Source organism: Gallus gallus, chromosome 18 (assembly GCF_016699485.2).
Source record: "Gallus gallus isolate bGalGal1 chromosome 18, bGalGal1.mat.broiler.GRCg7b, whole genome shotgun sequence".
Classification (NCBI taxonomy): domain Eukaryota; kingdom Metazoa; phylum Chordata; class Aves; order Galliformes; family Phasianidae; genus Gallus; species Gallus gallus.
Window position 1 is genome coordinate 1,048,070 of NC_052549.1, and position 17,955 is coordinate 1,066,024.

Genomic DNA, 17,955 nt, shown 5'->3' on the forward strand with positions numbered 1-17,955 from the left:
TCTGTCAGTTTGATACTTTGTATTTTGTTTCACCTCCTAGGGCTAATAGGAATAATCTGGCAAAACAATAGTTTAAAGAGGGAATTACAGATGACTTGTCGTTTTTGTTCCCTGTGTTTTTAAACCTGGTAATAATGGGCCACCTTCTACAATCCATAGAATTCATTTCAGGAGATAGCACCTCACACATATTCTTTCTGCAGCATGTGCACCACCATGTCCCAGAGACATCTTGTGCATTGCCATCTAGCTTGGAAAAGTGAGAATGGGGTGACTATAACCAGCCTTTATTTCCATCAAGCCAGAAGCATTTTTCCTTGCTTTGCTCTATGAGAAGAGAGGAAATGTTTCTCTTTACCCCTGTCCTGATACTCAACACACTGATGAGAAACAACGATAAGTGCTCCCCAAATGTCTCTAGTCCTCAACTGTCTCTAGTAGAAAAAGAAGTGGTACTTCATAGAACCACAGAAATGTCAGTAGGAAAGGACATCTGGAGGATTCTAGTCATGGTTTCAAGTCAAGAAGCCTTTTTTCAAGTCATGAAACCATGGTTTTCAAGTCTTTCGAAAACCTGTTGCAATGGTACACTATCCTAGCAGAAAGCAATGTGCAGGCTAAACATTCCAAGCCACCACTTGCAGCCACTGCCATTGTTTCATCATCTGATACTCTCAGGAATAATTTGTCTTCATCATCTTTTCAACTGCCTGTCAAGCAGTTTTAGTCTGCCATACCACCCTGCAATCTATTTGCAAGACTGAATGCTTTGTATGTTGTATATGCTGGCCAATATAGTAGCTCACCAACCCACTCTCTCCTGTTTCTCCACGTTCTTTAATAGAGGGGCAATAATATCTTCCTCCAATGTGTTGATCACACTCTTTCTAACATATCCTCATATACTATTTGTTTCTTTTCACAATAACAGCACACTGCTGGCTTGTATTCACATTTGACATCTGCAGATTTGCCAGGGTTACACTCTATACCATCATTATCCCAGGTGCTGGTGAAAACACTGAATAAGTATCACAGTGTTGAACCACTGTGTGTTATTGACTGCTAACTGAGGATTGTGCCATTCATCACAATCTCTTGAATTCAGGATTTGAGCCAATTTTCAACCCACCTAATTATCCATCCATCTATTCCATTCTTCTGTATTCTGATGCAGAATACAATGTCAAAACCTTTACTAAAATCCACTTCTCTTTTCACTTTTCCCCATATTCCTGATGGAATAGTAAACTCTTTTCCAACTAAACACTAGGAAGCACGTTGTTACTGTGTGGGTGATAGAGCAGTGGCACAGATTGCTGAGATGTTGTGGAATCTTCTTCCTTGGAGATCTTCAAAAGCTGCCAGTACGTGGTCCTGGGAACCTCCTCTAGGTGTCCCTGCATGAGAAGAGAGGTTGGACCAGATGACCTCCAGAGGTCTCATCAGTCCTTAACCATTCTGTGATTCCAGTGCAATTCTTTCTCCTTCCTTCTTTCCATCACTTAAATGGGTATTCTGTGACTTCTGAGGACTACTTAAGATTTTAAAAGAAAGAGAGGATGAAAACAAAACAAAACAAAAAACTGCCAAAATAAAAAATACATAGAAAAGAACAAATAAAAAATGCTTTTCCATTCAACATCTTTAATATTGCAATGATAATAAAGAAAAAAAAAAAAAGAGTATTAAATGGGGGATATATAACCAACAATTTAAAGTACATTCAATTTGAAAATTAAGTTATACACAGCTAACAAATCTACTGTATCTAGTCTATAATTTGTATTGTCTTTCTTGGTGTTTGGTTACCTTGCCTCTTGAAGACTGACATTCACACAGACTGGAACAACAACACTGTTCATGACATTTTCTGATTGATTTTCATTACATGGTGTTTCTTTTCTCTAATATCATTTAAGTGATTTTCATCTTACAGATATAAAATGTTTAAACTGCTGAATTGTAGCTGAAGTAATAGGAAAGTTTGTAATGCCAGTTTTCTTTCTTGACCAATCTGGTCACCTTCAATGATGAACTGACAGCATCAGAAGACATAGGAATAGTAAATGATGTCATCAACTTGGATTTCTGCAAGGCCTTCGACACAGTCCCATAACACATCCTTTTCACCAATGCAGAATGGAGAAATGCAGGTTTGGTGAGTGGACTACTCAGTGTATAAGAAATTGCTTGTATGGTTGCAGCTAAGAGTATGGTGGTTAATGCAACAAAATAACAAGGGCCAACAGGCAGAAACTGGAACACAGGAAGTTCCATGCTAACACAAGGAAGAAGTCAGAGTGACGGAGCACTGGTACAGGTTGCCCACTGAGGCTGTGGAGTCTCCTTCTCTGGAGATACTCAGGACCCATCTGGACTCCTACCTGTGTGACCTACTGCTTCAGAAGGGGTACTGGACTCAGTGATCTCTAGAGGTCACTTCCAACACCTACAATTCCTTGATTCTGTGATAATGGCTCTATGTCCAGGTGGAGGTCAGTAATGCGTGGTGTCTCTCAGGGGTCTGTTCTGGGACCAGTGCTCTTTAAGATCTTTATCAGTGACACAGAGATGGGCATCAAGTGCACCCTCAGCAAGTTTGCTGATGACACCAAGCTGAGTGGTGCAGCTGACACAATAGAAGGAAGAGATGACATCCAGAAAGACCTGGACAGGTTGGAGAAGTGGGCCCAGGGGAACCTAATGAGATTCAACAAGTCCAAGTGTAAGGTACTAGACCTTGGTTGGGGCAATCTCAGATGCAAGTAAAGACTGGGGGAAGAACTCATTCACAGAATCCCTGTGGAGAAGGATACCTTTGGCCCCAAGTGGCACAGAGGTATAGAAAACTAGAGGCATTAGTCTGTAATATGTATGTCACTCCAAAAGTAATGCCTCCTATTTATTTCCATGGGAACTACAACAGATATAAAGAGCATTATAATACTATTTGATAGAGTAAATTCTCAGCTACAAGACAACATTTTTCAACATGGTCACTACCATTAGCTGTGCATTTTCAGCAGAGATGAACAAGAGCCTGCATGTCGCACTTGTATATGTCTGCATCAGATGTGCATGGCCATCTGGAACATGCCTTGTCTTTCACATCACTGTTGCCACTGCTGAAATGCACCACTGATTGCCTCACTGCACTCATATCCACTGTTTGGTCTCCATGCACATTCAGCAAACATTGATGAACTTCCATAGGTGCCATTTTTTTTCCGTACATAGGAATTCCATTAACATGCCTTTGCTTCATACACACTTCCATGTGAGATGCCACTTTGTCAGACTGCCTCTCTGTTGTCATTTGTCACACAGCAACAGAATGTAATGGAACACTGGCAGGAAGGTTCACTCTCTGCTGCCATACCACCAATATCTGCCTCTGACATCATGGGCCAATATAATAAAATATGAGGCATTACTTTTGCATCAGCCCTCATAGTTCCTACACGTTTCTCCCTCCTCACACTTTTCCCCCACTCTAGCATGGAACACATTTTTTCAGAAAATATCTGCCTTTGTCAGAACTGAGTTGTCAGTGGGTTCCAGTGTGGATATTTATTCTGCTCCAGCACGGTCCTTTCCATGGCTGCCTGAAGCATCTTCTCACTCACCTTCTTGATGTTCTAGAAGTCAACATCAAAAGGCTCAAAAGCTTTGATAAATAAATTCAACACAGAAGCTGTTCTTTTGCTATCCACTGAGCTATTTATTTCATCACAGAGAGCTATCAGGCTGATCAGGTATTATTTCTTCTGCTGAATAGTCCCAATCATCCTCTTTTAAAAAAAAAAGTGTGTATGGAAATAAGTTCCAGGATGATCTACACTATCATTTTCTCAGGCATCCATTTAAGGTGTATATTTTGATTGGCATATATTTTCCTCCTTACTTTTCTTGAAGGTAGTTCATTTGCTGTCTTCTAGTCCTCAGGAACCTCCTCAGTCACCACAGTCTCTCAAAGATGGCTGATTTGCAGTGACATCTGCCAACCCCCTCCAGAAATTGCAGATGTATCCCCTGAAGACATTTGGATTTGAGTACATCCAAGTTCTTCAATTGTTGTGTTGCGGTCTAACCCTATAAGGCAGCTAAGAGCCACACAGCTGGCAACAACTAAAAGCACTGGTATGTTATCACCACTTTTTTACTTAAAAATCCAAAACTCAGCAACATATGAGCCTCTATAAAAAGTTAATTCTATCCCAGCTGAAACCACAACATCTTGTTGTAGTGGAATTCCAGGGTCACAGCCTGAACCAATGGGTGGGCTATGTGAGTGTGTGAGTGCCTGGAATGGGGGGTGGTGGTCTGGAGCCACCCCTTCTGTCTCTGCAATACTTCCTGTGCAGTCTGTGTCTGCGCGGGTCCCTCTCTTTGCCCCCACCCTTCTCTCCAGCGCGCGACGGTACGAACGGGGGAGGAACACATTCCTCAGCTCGTCTCTGCGCACTGTTAGCGGGAGGGGTGAGTCAGTTCCTTTTGATATCTTTTCCTCGTGTGCCTGTTTCTCAAATAAAGGCTCTGTCATTGCCTTCATTTGTTCTACACTTGTCTAATCTGATTCTAATCTTCATTGTTTCATACTTGCCCGCTGATTTTAGGATTCTGAGAGTTCTGAAGACAGCTCTTACCAGGGGAAATGAAGGTGAAATATGTCTTTCAGTACCTTGCCATTTTCTATGTCTCCTGCCACCAGGTAACCTGCTCCAATGAGCAACAGACCTACCTTTTATCCAGTCTTTATTTTTTCTGATGCTATATTTCTAGGAGCCCTCTTATTTCTTTTTATATTCCTTTGCCAAATTCAACTCAAGATGGAATTTGACTTTCTGAACTCCATCCCTACACACTCTTTATATCTTTATAGTTCTCCTAGGTGATGTGACATTTTGTTCATCTCCTGTGTGCCTCTCTTGTGTTTGAGTTAGGAGTTTCTTGTTCCTTGCTCATTCATGCATGTTTCCTGCCGCTTTTCCCTGACTTCCTGAATGTCATTATGGACCAGTGCTAAGCTTGGAAAAGGTGATAGAAATAATATTGGAAATTAGCCAGCTTTCCTGGATCCTTCTCTCCAGAACAGTCTCCCATAGGATTTTTCCAAACCCAAACAGGCCAAAATCCAGGATATCCAGGATTTTCGTCTTGAAATTCTATTTTTTCTCTCCTCTCAGGATCCTGCATCTCACCATCTTATTTTCACTACAGCCAGGCCTTCACATCCTTGACTCATTCTTCCTAGTTTGTAAGTATCAGATCCAGCAGAGCATTTCCCTTTGCCACTTCCCAGATCACTGTGTCCCAGTTTGTGGCTATTGCTCCTTGTTCTGTCATTAGGCACCACTGGAAAGAGCCTGGCCCATCCCTTGACTTCCACTCTTTAGATGTTTATGGTCACAAGGGCACACTGCTGGCTCATGGTCACCCTGATGGCCACCAGAACACCTAGATCCTTCTCTACAGAGCTCCTCTTCAGTAAGTCAGCCCCTGACCTGTACTGACACATGCAGTTATTCCTCCTCAAGGGTAGGACTCTACGCTTGCCCTTGTTGAACCTCATCAGGTTCCTCTCTGCCCAACTCTCAGCCTGTTCACATCCCGCTGAATGGCAGCACAGCCTTCCAGTATGCCAGACACTCCTAGCAGCTTTGTATCATCAGAACTTGCTGAGGGTGCACTACATCCCTTCCTCCAGGTCACTAATGAAGATGTTAAACAGGCTGATCCCTGGGGAACACCAATAGCTAAAGGCCTCCACCTAGAGTCTGCATCACTGATCACAATCCTCTGAGTTCTATCCATCAGTCAGTTCTCGGTCCACTTCACTGGCCACTCATCTACCCTACACTTCCTCAGCTTATCTATGAGGGTGTTATGGGAGACAGTGTCAAAGCCTCGATGAAGTCAAGGTATGCAACATCCATTCCCATCTCATCTACCCAGCTGGTCATGACATCATAGAAGGCTAGAAGACTGATCAAGTGTAATTTCCCCTTGGTGAATCCATGTTGACTACTCCTGAAAACCATATTCTCTTCCACTTGCCAGCTCCCTCAACACTTGTGGGTGCATCCTGTTGGAGTCAATGAATTTCAGCACATTCAGTTTACCTATGTGACCTCTGATCAGATCTACCTCTACCAAAGGGAAATCTTCCATTCCTCAGACTCTCTCTGGTTTGGCATTTCCAAGGGGCAGTCTCAGCAGTAGAGACTGAAGTAAAGAAAGTGTTCAGTAAATCCACCTTCACAGTGTCCTCTGTTACCAGAGCACCCATCTTATTCAGCAGCAGGCCCATATGAAAATGGCCTAGTCTTCCTTCTGCAGTTGGCATACTTTCTTGTTGTTCTTGACATCTCTCACCAGATTTAATTCCATGTGGGCCAAAGCTTTCCTTTTCACATCCCTGCATGCCCTGAAATTGTTCCTATATTCCTCCAAAATGACCAGTCTAAAGCTATAAAAGAGGAATGTCAGGTTCATGATTGCTGCACAAAATTCCACAGATAAGTCATAGGTCTCCACTACTGGGAATGGAGTAGGGAAAGAGTTTCCAAGAGTCTATAGAAAAGCCTCCTGAGGCTCCTTTTCTTTCCTCTTGGACAACTGCTTTCTAAGAGTAGATGTAAAGCATCACTGGTTTGCTCTTTGATGCTGTGTTAATTTGCATGGACTTCTTTTCTGCAATGGTGGGTTTGAGGAAGGGAGGTCGGAAAGTGGTGCTCAGATGACCTTTCTCCAGCATGTAGGAGGACAGGAATCTGTGAATTTCTTTTTATTAGTATCTCCTATTCCCTGTTATTCCACTGTGTAATCATATTTTTTTCATAGAATCATAGAATCCTTAGAGTTGGAAGGGACCTTTAAAGGTCGTCTAGTCCAATTCCCTTGCAATGAACAGTGACACCCACAGTTAGATCAGGTTGTTCTTTCTCAGCAGGGCTACTTTCAAGGTTGTATACATATCTGGGATTGCCTCAACCCAAGTGCAGAACCTTGCACTTCGCTCATTAGGTTAACAAGGGCCCACCTTTTGAGTTTATCAAGGTCCCTCTGGATAGCATCCCTTCCTTCTGCCATATCAACTTCACTGCTCAGCTTGGTATCATCAGCAAAATCACTGAAGGTGCACTCAATTCCACCATCTTTGTCATTGATCAAGATGTTTAAGAGTACTGGATCCAAGACAGACCCTTGGGAACACTGCTCATTACTGGCCTCCACCTGGACTTAGAGCCATTGACTACAAGCCTCTGGCTGCGACCTTCCAAACAATTCCTTATCCACTGAATAGTCCAGCCTTTAAATCCATCTCTCTCCAATTTAGAGATAAGGATGTGATGAGGAACGATGTCAAAGGCCTGTTGCCATCTCTTTGTCCACCAATTCTGTCAGGGCCTGTAGGAGCAGCACATGTAGTACTACATTATCTCAGAAGTGGGAGATAGAAACAATCAGACTGCTAGATTTTGGTTGAATGTTCCTTTAGTTAGAATAAACTTCTTAGGCCTCTCATATCTTAAATGTTAATAGTTTTTTTCACCAAAGTACTTTTCAGGTTCCTAGGGTCTTTATCCACCTCATCTTAATCTGTGGCATGGCATAAACATGGCTTTTCTCTCTGGAAGTATTAAAACTTCTTTATCAACAGCTGTCAAATGAGTAGCCTAGAAGAGATATGTGGTATTCATTACAGGTCCCAGCAGAGATGATGAAGAAATTTGTCAAGATTTCTTTGGCAGTTTTGTCGGTGTCAGCATGTCTCACTGTTTTGCTCCAGTTTGATTCTGTGTACAGACATGATACTTTGCTCCCAGAATCCAATCCAGCAAGCAAACTCATTCTCTCCACCAGGCAGCTATAGTAGAATGTGATTATGTTAGTTCATCCCAGGGTCTGATCCTGCCAGTCAGCACAGTTACAGACAGACTGTCACAGTCACTATTCAGGAACAGTTTTTAACAAACCTGAAAGGAAGGTTAATTTGCTAAAGCACTAATTTTAGCCTTTCTTTTATCTTGTTTTCTCTTCAATTCTTTCCTTTTCCCTTTCCCCTTCCTCCCCTTTCTCCTTCTCCTTCTCCTTCTCCTTCTCCTTCTCCTTCTCCTTCTCCTTCTCCTTCTCCCTCTCCCTCTCCCTCTCCCTCTCCCTCTCCCTCTCCCTCTCCCTCTCCCTCTCCCTCTCCCTCTCCCTCTCCCTCTCCCTCTCCTTCTCCTTCTCCTTCTCCCTCTCCCTCTCCTTCTCCTTCTCCTTCTCCTTCTCCCTCTCCTTCTCTTCCCCTTCCCCCTCCCTTTCCCCTTTACATTTCCTCTTCTTTTTCTTTTCTGTATTATTTTCTGAACTTCTGGTGCACATAATCCCTCCTTACCTTCTCTGAGCACTTTTCTGTGGTAGAGGTATGTTGTCTGGTCATATAGACTACTGCTTCAAGTGATCCTCTTGAATGGTCCAGTCAGAGGGACCTTGGCAGGCTGGAGAAACAAGAAGACAGGAATCTCAAGAAGTAAAGAAAGGGAAACGTTCATAGTTTAATATCAGGTAGGTTCAATCCTGGGGAAGTAGAAGAGGGAAAGGATGTGCTTGTGTGTATGTTTTAAAAGCAACAATAACTAAGCACAAAAATGTTCCTACAAAAAACGATATGATTGTGAACAAAAACACAGAATAGCACCTGAAGTTCACAATGGGGTTGCATTCAGCCTGTGAATCCATATACCATATCAAATCAGGATTCAGCTACACAATGCAGAGGGAGTGTCCTGAAAGAGACAGCAATATCTTGATACAAAATGAGAAACAACTAAGCTCCTGTCAACAATTAAATTTCTGTGAATCCCTTTTCCATCTCTTACAGCTGGCCTCCAGTAGTGGTGAAAGTAAAACAGCACAGTCAAATAGAAGTAATTGACTGAAAGACATCTCTGGATATATAATATCCTGCACTGCTATGTGGTGTGAGCAAGGCACTGGATTGCTGACATTCTCTGCAGAGGAGGGGGGATTTGGGTATGCAGAAAATAGATCCTTCCTGAGAAGATGATCTGGCAGCTGCCTCACACTGCCAGCTTCAATGACACAACGTCCCCTCCCCCATGCTGAAGGGGCCATAAAGGAGAGAGGTAATTCCAGCAGTTCAGATAAGGTTGAAATCTCTCAAAATTTTCAGTTTGTTGTCTGGCGTTGCGAGAACCTCAGGAGAAGTTAACTTCCTCCTTTTCATGTTGCTGCAGGGCTGATGGTTTCATTTCAAGTATGAATAACTGAGTTGAACAATGTACTGATTTGAAAGGAGTATTTACTCATAAAGAATACAATCTCTATGGTGTCATCTTCATCTAGTAGTATCCAATTTTAGTGGACAGTATCCACATTTTAAGGTAGCACACTATTTTGTCAGTACAATGAGCTAGAAACCTGCCTACAATTTGTTTATATGGCTCAAACTATTGGGAGCTTGCTAATCTGTGGCACCTTCACTTCCTTCAAACCCTTTGCACTAATTCATTTAAATTGGAAAGAACTGTGTGATAACATAGCACTTCAAATTAGATAGATATCAAGCACTTCAAATTAGATAGATATCAGAGGACAGAGAATAAAAACTGTTGCATGGTTAGTTGCAAAAATATATATGCATGTAATCCAAAAACTTAATATACTGATCATCTTACGTGAAAGAGTTATGTGGATAAATAATTTTTTTCCACCACTAAATCTGATCTCAAGATGTCACTGCTAATTCTATTTATGAGTATTTTATTGTAACACTTGCAAGAAATCTGTAAAGTTTTATGTCATGTAGGTACAATACATTAACTTGTGCAGACCTAATATGATCAATATTAATAATTTCTGCAAACTTTAAAATTCTCACTACAGCATTTTGGTGTCTAGTTTATATTAAACTCTCTTTATTTAACATATTAAGTGCTTTTTCCCATTTTCCCATCTGATGTTACTGCTGGACTCCTGGAGTTTCCTTCCTGGGCTCCTTGTCCCAGACTTCAGACTCTGATCCTGCCCCTGACTGGTGTGATCCAATCCGAAGCTTCTCTAATCTACCAAGTCTTAACTTGGATCAGTGCTGAGGAGGTAATAGTAGTTAGTGCCTAGACTGCATCTTTTCTAGACTGACTGTCTTCTCTGCTTCCAGCACAGCATAATGGAAACTTCTGTTCTTACCCATGCAATTTACTTGTCTGGGTTCAAGTCCTCTCCCTCCTCCATCTCCATCAGCTTTGATGACAAGGAAATTTTTTGCTTTGTTTTAGTTGGGCAGGATATTTGCATAGGCTCAGTACTCACTGCACCATTGCATGCCTTGTGCTACCCACACCAAGTGGTGGCTGCTGCTTGCTAATTGTTTTTTAAGTTTGCCAGGAGGAGAGGAGTTTGAACTTGAGCCTTTAAGAAGGCAGCATCTCCTTCATGACCTAAAGAGGTAGACCTAGCAAATGTCCCAGGACAGGTGACAACTCTAGCCAGCTGCAAGTAGGCATAGCAAAGCAGCAGCAGGGTATGTCTGTCTGATTTGTCTGAATGGATTCTTCTGCTGACCTGAGCAATACCAGAACACAGGGCATTTACTCTGATAGGGACACACTGTTTGCCTGACTGCTGCCCATCATTTTATGTTGTTTTCAAAGTACTTACCATTAGTTATTTATCTTTCTATTGTTTCTTCCATTTCTTACCCATTATGCTGTTACTTGTTCTCTTTGAGTAAAAATATTTTGTATCTGGGGGCTGTAAAATAGGTTGCGCAGTCTCTAGTGCTGACTTGGACTTGGAAATGTGCTAAAGATGTCCTTTCATAATAAGAATGAGGAAACTGAGGAAAGAAAAAATTGTTATTTATAGTTTTTATTCACATTTTTCCATGCTTCTGGGTGAAGCCTGAAGCATAAAAGGTCTTGAAGAACTTAAGTCATGAGACTGGCAATATAAAAGAAACTGCTGTCCTCAGAAAGTGTGTTTCTTCATGCTGTATGAAACTGCCAAGACACATCCGGTAAAGGAGCAGTAATAGGAGTCAGAAAAAAGAAAATGCAGAGACTGATTAGTCTTTGCATAAACAGGCTCTGTGGTTAGAAAGTGTGGTTACTACTTCTCTGAAAGGGTGGTCAGACACTGGGATGGGCTGCCCAGAGAGGTGGTGGAGTCACTGAGCCTGGTGGTGTTCAAAGAGCATTTGGATGTTGTGTTGAGGGACATGGTTTATCGAGAACCATTGGTGAAGGGCGAATGGTTGGACTGGATGATCCTGTGGGTCTTTTCCAACCTTGGTTATTCTATGATTCTATGAAAGGAAGAGAAAGTGACTGTACATGAGAAAGCAAATGCAATATTGATTTGTGATACTTCCCAGGCATCTCTTTGTCCTAGGCAGCCCCTTCAAACCCTCCGTGGCATCTTTCCAGACTATTTTCCATACCTTCTCTTTATCTTCCCTCTTTCCCTCCCTCTCTTCCTTCCCAGTCCTGATAGATAAGGGCCCCAGATAACCTCCCCTCTTAGGCTGTGGTGGAAGATCACTCAAGAACTAGCATGCAGCTTATGTTGCTTACTGGAAGTAACCTGAGCTGCTACTACCTACATAATTGTTACATGAACTAAAAAAAAAAAGCAACAAAGCAAAACCAAAGAAACACAAAAAACCCTCCAAATTTCAAGACTGCCAGTCAGACATCTTGTACAAAATCAAAGTATTTTTAAGGATGTGCACTTCAGTACTTTATGGGGCAGAATTAAAATGCAGTAACAGGTTCCGGTGAGTGTTATGGTTCTTTATCACTTAAGTTTCATCTTTTGTTCTACACTTTTTTCATTACATGCTATACAACGTGCTCACAAATATGACTTTGTTCAGGAAATGAGTTTAAAAAAGCCAAATACATTAACCATATATATCTTGTAGGTGTCCAGGCAAAAATTGAAGAGCTCTCTTTAGAGAGCTATTTCTTTAAATGCCATTGGTCATTTATATAGATAACGTAACACATCATAGTACCTTAAAAACAAGTACAACAAAATAAGTCTCAAAGTCAAGCGATGTAACCACAGCAGGCTTCCTCTGGTAACAGAAGCATCTAACTACATCTCTTTAAGATTCCTTTGGTCTTGTTTGCAGTGCCATTGGCAGTAATTCTTCTCAAAGCTAAAAGCTTCAGGCACTTGGAGACCTAAAGAAAAGAAGGCTCTGAGGAGACTTTGTAGAAGACTTCCATTTCTATCAGCAAACCTATAGGAAAGATGGGGAGTAACTCTACCAGAGAGTGTACTGATAGGACAAGATGGTACAGTTTTAAAATGCTAGAGGGTAGATCATGGATGTCCAATTTTTAGTCTTGCCTGGGCCACACTGAGTGAAAATTGTCTTGGGTGTATAAGATATATAATATAGTTAATATATATAACTAACAAAACATATCTTATCATTTTACATTTTATTAAAACAGTGGTTGTAATTCTTGGCAAGCTGTCAAGGTGTTCATCAGAGATTTTTTATGAAGTTTTACTCTTTCTGTGCTTCATCTTGGAAACCTTTTGTTCACTAATGTACATAACGCCAAAAAGTGATGATATGAATAAGGCATGACTGTGAAGTCAGGGCTATTTTTCTCTGGTAAGATAGGTCCTACAGGTCTAGTAGAGAGACATTACCAATTTTCTGAGTTGAACATCCAGTTGCAACTCTATACTTTCCATTTGAAAACTGACAGATAATGTATTTATGCCGCCTGAAAATGGAATCACAAATATACTAAAAATAAAAATAAAATAAAATAAAATTTGGCAATGTTGAAACTTATTCTTAAATGCCTTTATCAGAATGTAAAGCAAAGCTGCATATTTTTTGCTGTTCACAGGACTGTGCTTAACCAGTGTATCAAAATGCATGAAATAATTTGCCATAACTACTATATGTATTAGAAGGCCACAACAGGGTCTCCCTGGAGCCTTCTCTTCTCCAGGCTGAACAAGCCCAGCTCCATCAATCTTCATAGGAGAGGTGCTCCAGCCTTCTGAGAATCTTTGTGGCCCTCCTCTGGACCCACTTGAACAGCTCCAAGTCATCTTGTGCTGGGTGCCCCAGGTCTGGACACAGCACTACAGATGAGACCTCACAGGGATGTAGTAGATAAGGACAGTCCCTTCCCTGCCCTCTGCCACCCCTCTGTTAATGCAATCCAGGATACAGTTGACCTTCCAGGCTGTAAGCACACACTGCTGGGTCATTTCCAGCTTTTCTTCCATCAGAACACCCAAGTTCTTCTCTGTAGAGCTACTCAATTGAGTTATCTCAGTCTGCATACATATCTGGGATTGTCTTGACCTAAGAATAACACCTTACTCTTGACCTAGTTGAATCTCATTAGGTTAATGTGGGCCCACTTTTCAAGTTTGTCCCAGTCAACGTGTGATGGGCCTTCTCTATCTCTGCTCAGTGTGATTTAAATGCATATGCTTGTTTTCTTCAAGAGTGTCTTAAGGAACGTAAGTGATATGCTGCTGTGCATTTAATAAGGAATTAAATGAGGGGATATTGGGATACCTTGGTTTTCTTTTTGTTAAAAACTTTCTACTCTGCATAGAATAAGTAAATCTTTTGAAGGCAAAGGAGATTAGAGATGTTCAAATATAGTGTTTAGGATAATAATCTGAGAAGATGAACATTTCAGTAGCATATGGAAACTTTTTCATTACATGAATATGGGACAATAAGAATTGACCACTACTGAATAAATTCCAGGTTTAGATACTGCATATTCTGGGATTTGTGGTTTCAAATCTCTCCAGGCAAAAGAAAGAGTTGTTTTCAGGTCACTCAGATACTGAGTGGGTTCTCTAAGCATCAGAATTATTTGATATGCTGAGCAGGAGAACTTTACCACTTACTAATTAGAGGCATGGTGAAACCATCTCTCTAGAGTTGAACAGATGCTCCTAAAAGCTTTCTTCTGTTCAGACCTGTAGGCCTGTAGTTTAGGTCTCTGTTAATAGAGATTGACATCTCATATAGACTGGATCAATGGGCCATAGACTGGATCAATGGGCCAAGGTTAATGGCATGAGTTTCAATAGGGCTAAGTGTCGGGTCCTGCATTTTGGTCACAACAACCCCAGGCAACCGTACAGGCTTGGGGAGGTGTGGCTGGAAAGCTGCCTGATGGAAAGGGACCTTGGCGTACTGTTGGACAGTTGGCTGAATATGAGCCAGCAGTGTGCCCAGGTGGCCAAGAAGGCCAATGGCATCGTGGCTTGTATCAAGAATGGTGTGGTGAGCAGGACTAGGGAAGTCATCCTGCCCCTGTACTTGGCATTGGTGAGGCCGCACCTTGAGTACTGTGTTCAGTTTTGGGCACCTCAATACAAGAAGGACATTGAGGTACTGGAGCAGGTCAGAGAAGGGCAACGAGGCTAGTGAAGGGCTTGGAGAATCAGCCCTATGAGGAGAGGCTGAGGGAGCTGGGGCAGTTTAGTCTGAGGAAGAGGAGGCTGAGGGTAGACCTTATTACTCTCTTCCAGTACCTGAAAGGTGTTTACAGTGAGAGCGGGGTTGGTCTCTTCTCACTGGTGACAGGTGACAAGACGAGGGGAAATGGCCTCAAGTTGCACCAAGGTAAGTTTAGATTGGATGTTAGGAAACACTCTTTACAGAAAGGGTGGTTAAACACTGGAATAGGCTCCCCAGAGAGGTGGTTGAGTCATAATCCCTGGATGTGTTTAAGAGCCGTTTGGATGTGGTGCTCAGAGATATGATTTAGCAGAGGGTTGTTAGAGCTAGGGTACTATGGTTAGGCTGCGGTTGGACCTGATGAGCTTTGAGGTCCTTTCCAACCTGAATAATTCTATGATTCTATGATCTTTTGTCTTGTAGGTCCTTTCCAACCTTGTGATTCTATGATTCTATGAGTCTACGATCTACCTGCCACTGACAGCCGTTATTTATGTAAACACAGTGTTGTAGTGTGACCTTTGGTGCATAATTATATGTATTTTAGCAAAGGAAGATTGTTCACAGTTCCCCCATGAAAGGCTGAAGTCTATGTCATCCTTCAGAGAAAAAAATCCAAGCTGCCAGCCTAAGAGAACCTTCTGCCCCCTCTGCATTAACATATGTTAAGTGACTTCATGGAGTTAAAAAACAATCCCTGTGCAGTACAACACTGGATACTGAGATTTTACAGCTTGTTCACACATTCTCACCTCAGGCTGTGATTTCGTCTTGGGTTACTGTAAAAGTCCTTCTCTGAGGAGCTAATTAGAAGCAGCATGTTCTTTTCTCTGGGGCAACAATAACTGAGAAGTTTTTTTCTTTCTTTCTAAGAATATTTCTGCCACTCTTAAAAGCAAAACTTTTGAGGACAATTCATTTAACTGTTCTTCTTACCTCTGGTGAAAGTGAAGCATTGTATTAGGGAGCAGGATTAAATGATCGTATGGTGTGATAGTAACCTGGCTGCAGATGTAGTGGTCTGCCATGGCTTCTTTATAGTCTGCGGAAGATATACCTAGATAAAATTAAGTGTGACCACCATTTAAATCATGGCAGACTTCAGACTACAGAAGTTTGGAATTCTAAAAGCAAATTGATTTCAAAACTGGCTTACACCTAATCATTAGTATTCTCTTCTGTTGACTTAGGTTCCTAGAGGGACTTCTCATACAAAGTCGATGTCACCAGCTCTTCAGTAAAAATGCTTCATGTCAAAGCCTATTTCTCCTCTGCCTCGTGTGACAGCCAGCATACTCTAATCATACCTACCCACATCAGCTCTGTTAGTGAGCAACCGCTATGAGATTATATCAGAGACCAATGTTCGTTGATCCTTTTAAATGCTACACAAGGAGGATTTAATGCATAATATCAAGTTTACTTATTTGAAGGTATTTGATGTTAGAGAGGATTATGCTTTAGCAGAGTAAAACAGCAATGTGAAGAAATGACAATTCAATACAAATACAGTATAGCAAGTGCAGTATATTTTTTCAATTACAAAACAGTTTCCATTACTGGTCTCTGTGTTCACCATTACTGGGCATCCACAATTGCTGGGAAGATATACCCTTCCTGTGCTGCTGAGATGGAGCCATTCCCACACTTGTTAATGACCTTTGGAGTGTAACACAAATGGAAAAGAGACCAGTTGAGTTGCTTAACTGATGAGCTGGTGGAGGTAGAGCTGGCAGAGGTAGCCCACCTAGGGTTTCTATGGGAGTTACTGAGTTTCCTGTGCCCATTCCTAAAATGCTGACCTCCCTCAGGCATACTTCAGCATTACCCACCTTCACAACTTTTCTGTGAGACTTCACCAGATTTTAGGCTTTTAAGTTTGCACATTTTCCCTAAGCCTGCTTGGTTTCTAACAACAAGGACTTATCATGGACCAAATAGCTCTACATTAGAATTCAATTTCTAAGTACTAAGCTGGTCAGGGGATGGAAGCAAATAATGTATGAGAAGAAACAAAAAGAAATGTATTTGTTCAGTCTTACAAAGAGGAAGCAAAAGGGAGACTGATGTCTACTGCTGTCTGATACGATGAGGAAGAGTGGATGCAAGCTGGAACATGGGAAATTCAGATCTAAAGAAATATGTAAGGAATATGAGATAGAAGAAGAATCATTTTTATCACAAGACTGATCATATCACAGAATCATAGAATTATAGAATTGTTAGAGTTGGAAGGGACCTCTGAGGGCCATCCAGTCCAACTCCCCCGCAATGAACAGGGATACCACAGCTAGATCAGGTTGCCCAGGGCCTGGTCCAGCCTCGCCTTGAAACTCTCCAGGGACAGGGAATCAACTGCAACATTAGGTAACCTGTTCCAGTGTCTTACCAGCCTTTTTTTTTTGCCTATATCTAACCTAAACCCATCCTCCCTGAACTTGAAGCCATTTCCCCTTGTTCTATTGCCACAGACCCTGATTCAGTGCAAGAATGGATTCCCCAGAGACACTGCGGAATATTCATCCTTGGAGCTGTTCAGGACTAGATAGGACAATTGCCAGAACAACCTAATCTATTTAGGCCTGATTTGAGCAGGGTATTTAATAAGATGACATATGGAGGCCCTTCCAATCTCAGCCATTCTGCATGATTCCATGATCTCAGCTACAAAGTAGCCTAATCTACACTGAAGGTTGTTTGTCTCAGGCGAGAAGCTGCAGGCAGCTGGTTTATGTACCTCTGTATGACACTGCAAACTGCAGTAAAGATGTGCAATAGCAGCACTGTACACCTGTATTCGCTTATATCTCATTAGTCTGAAGATATTAACAGTGAGAATGTAATGGGCCAGGCACCAAAGAAGTGAGCCAGGATCTCTGGGTCAGAGATTCAGTGACATAAGTGGAAGAAGGCAGACTGACTTGAGGCTAGTAACTGATATTTCAAGTCTGGCTGGCAGCAGCTCCCTTGCTCCACGCTCTCTGTGTCACACTCTGTGCCAGGCACTGGACCTGAGATGGACCTACCAGAATTGCTGCTGTGTTCCAGCTGCAGGTGACAGGCCTGCCAGGACGTGGGACCTGCTCTGGTCAGCCCAAAGATGGACCCAGAGCAGTATCTCCCAGGCAGTGACTGCGAGCCTCGCTGGTGCTGAGGCCGAGAAAGGACAGCAAGCCTGCAAACAGGCTGATGCTTCCCCTGGGCACTGCCCTGTTCTCCACTGACTCCTGGCTCAGACATGCCCTGATCCCAGTGTTCTTGCTGTGGGCGTGGTCGGGCGCCTGCGCCTGGGCCACCCCCATGAATGCTGGTGAAAACTCTTCGAACAAGGAGAATGCATCCACTGGTGGTGAGGAGCTCTGCGGATTAACTGCAAGTCATTTGAAGAATCCCTTCCTTCTGTCTTTGGCCACCTGCTAATTTCACTAATTGATTTTCTTCCTGTGTTGGGAGATTTCAAGGATCCATCCACTCCCTACAGC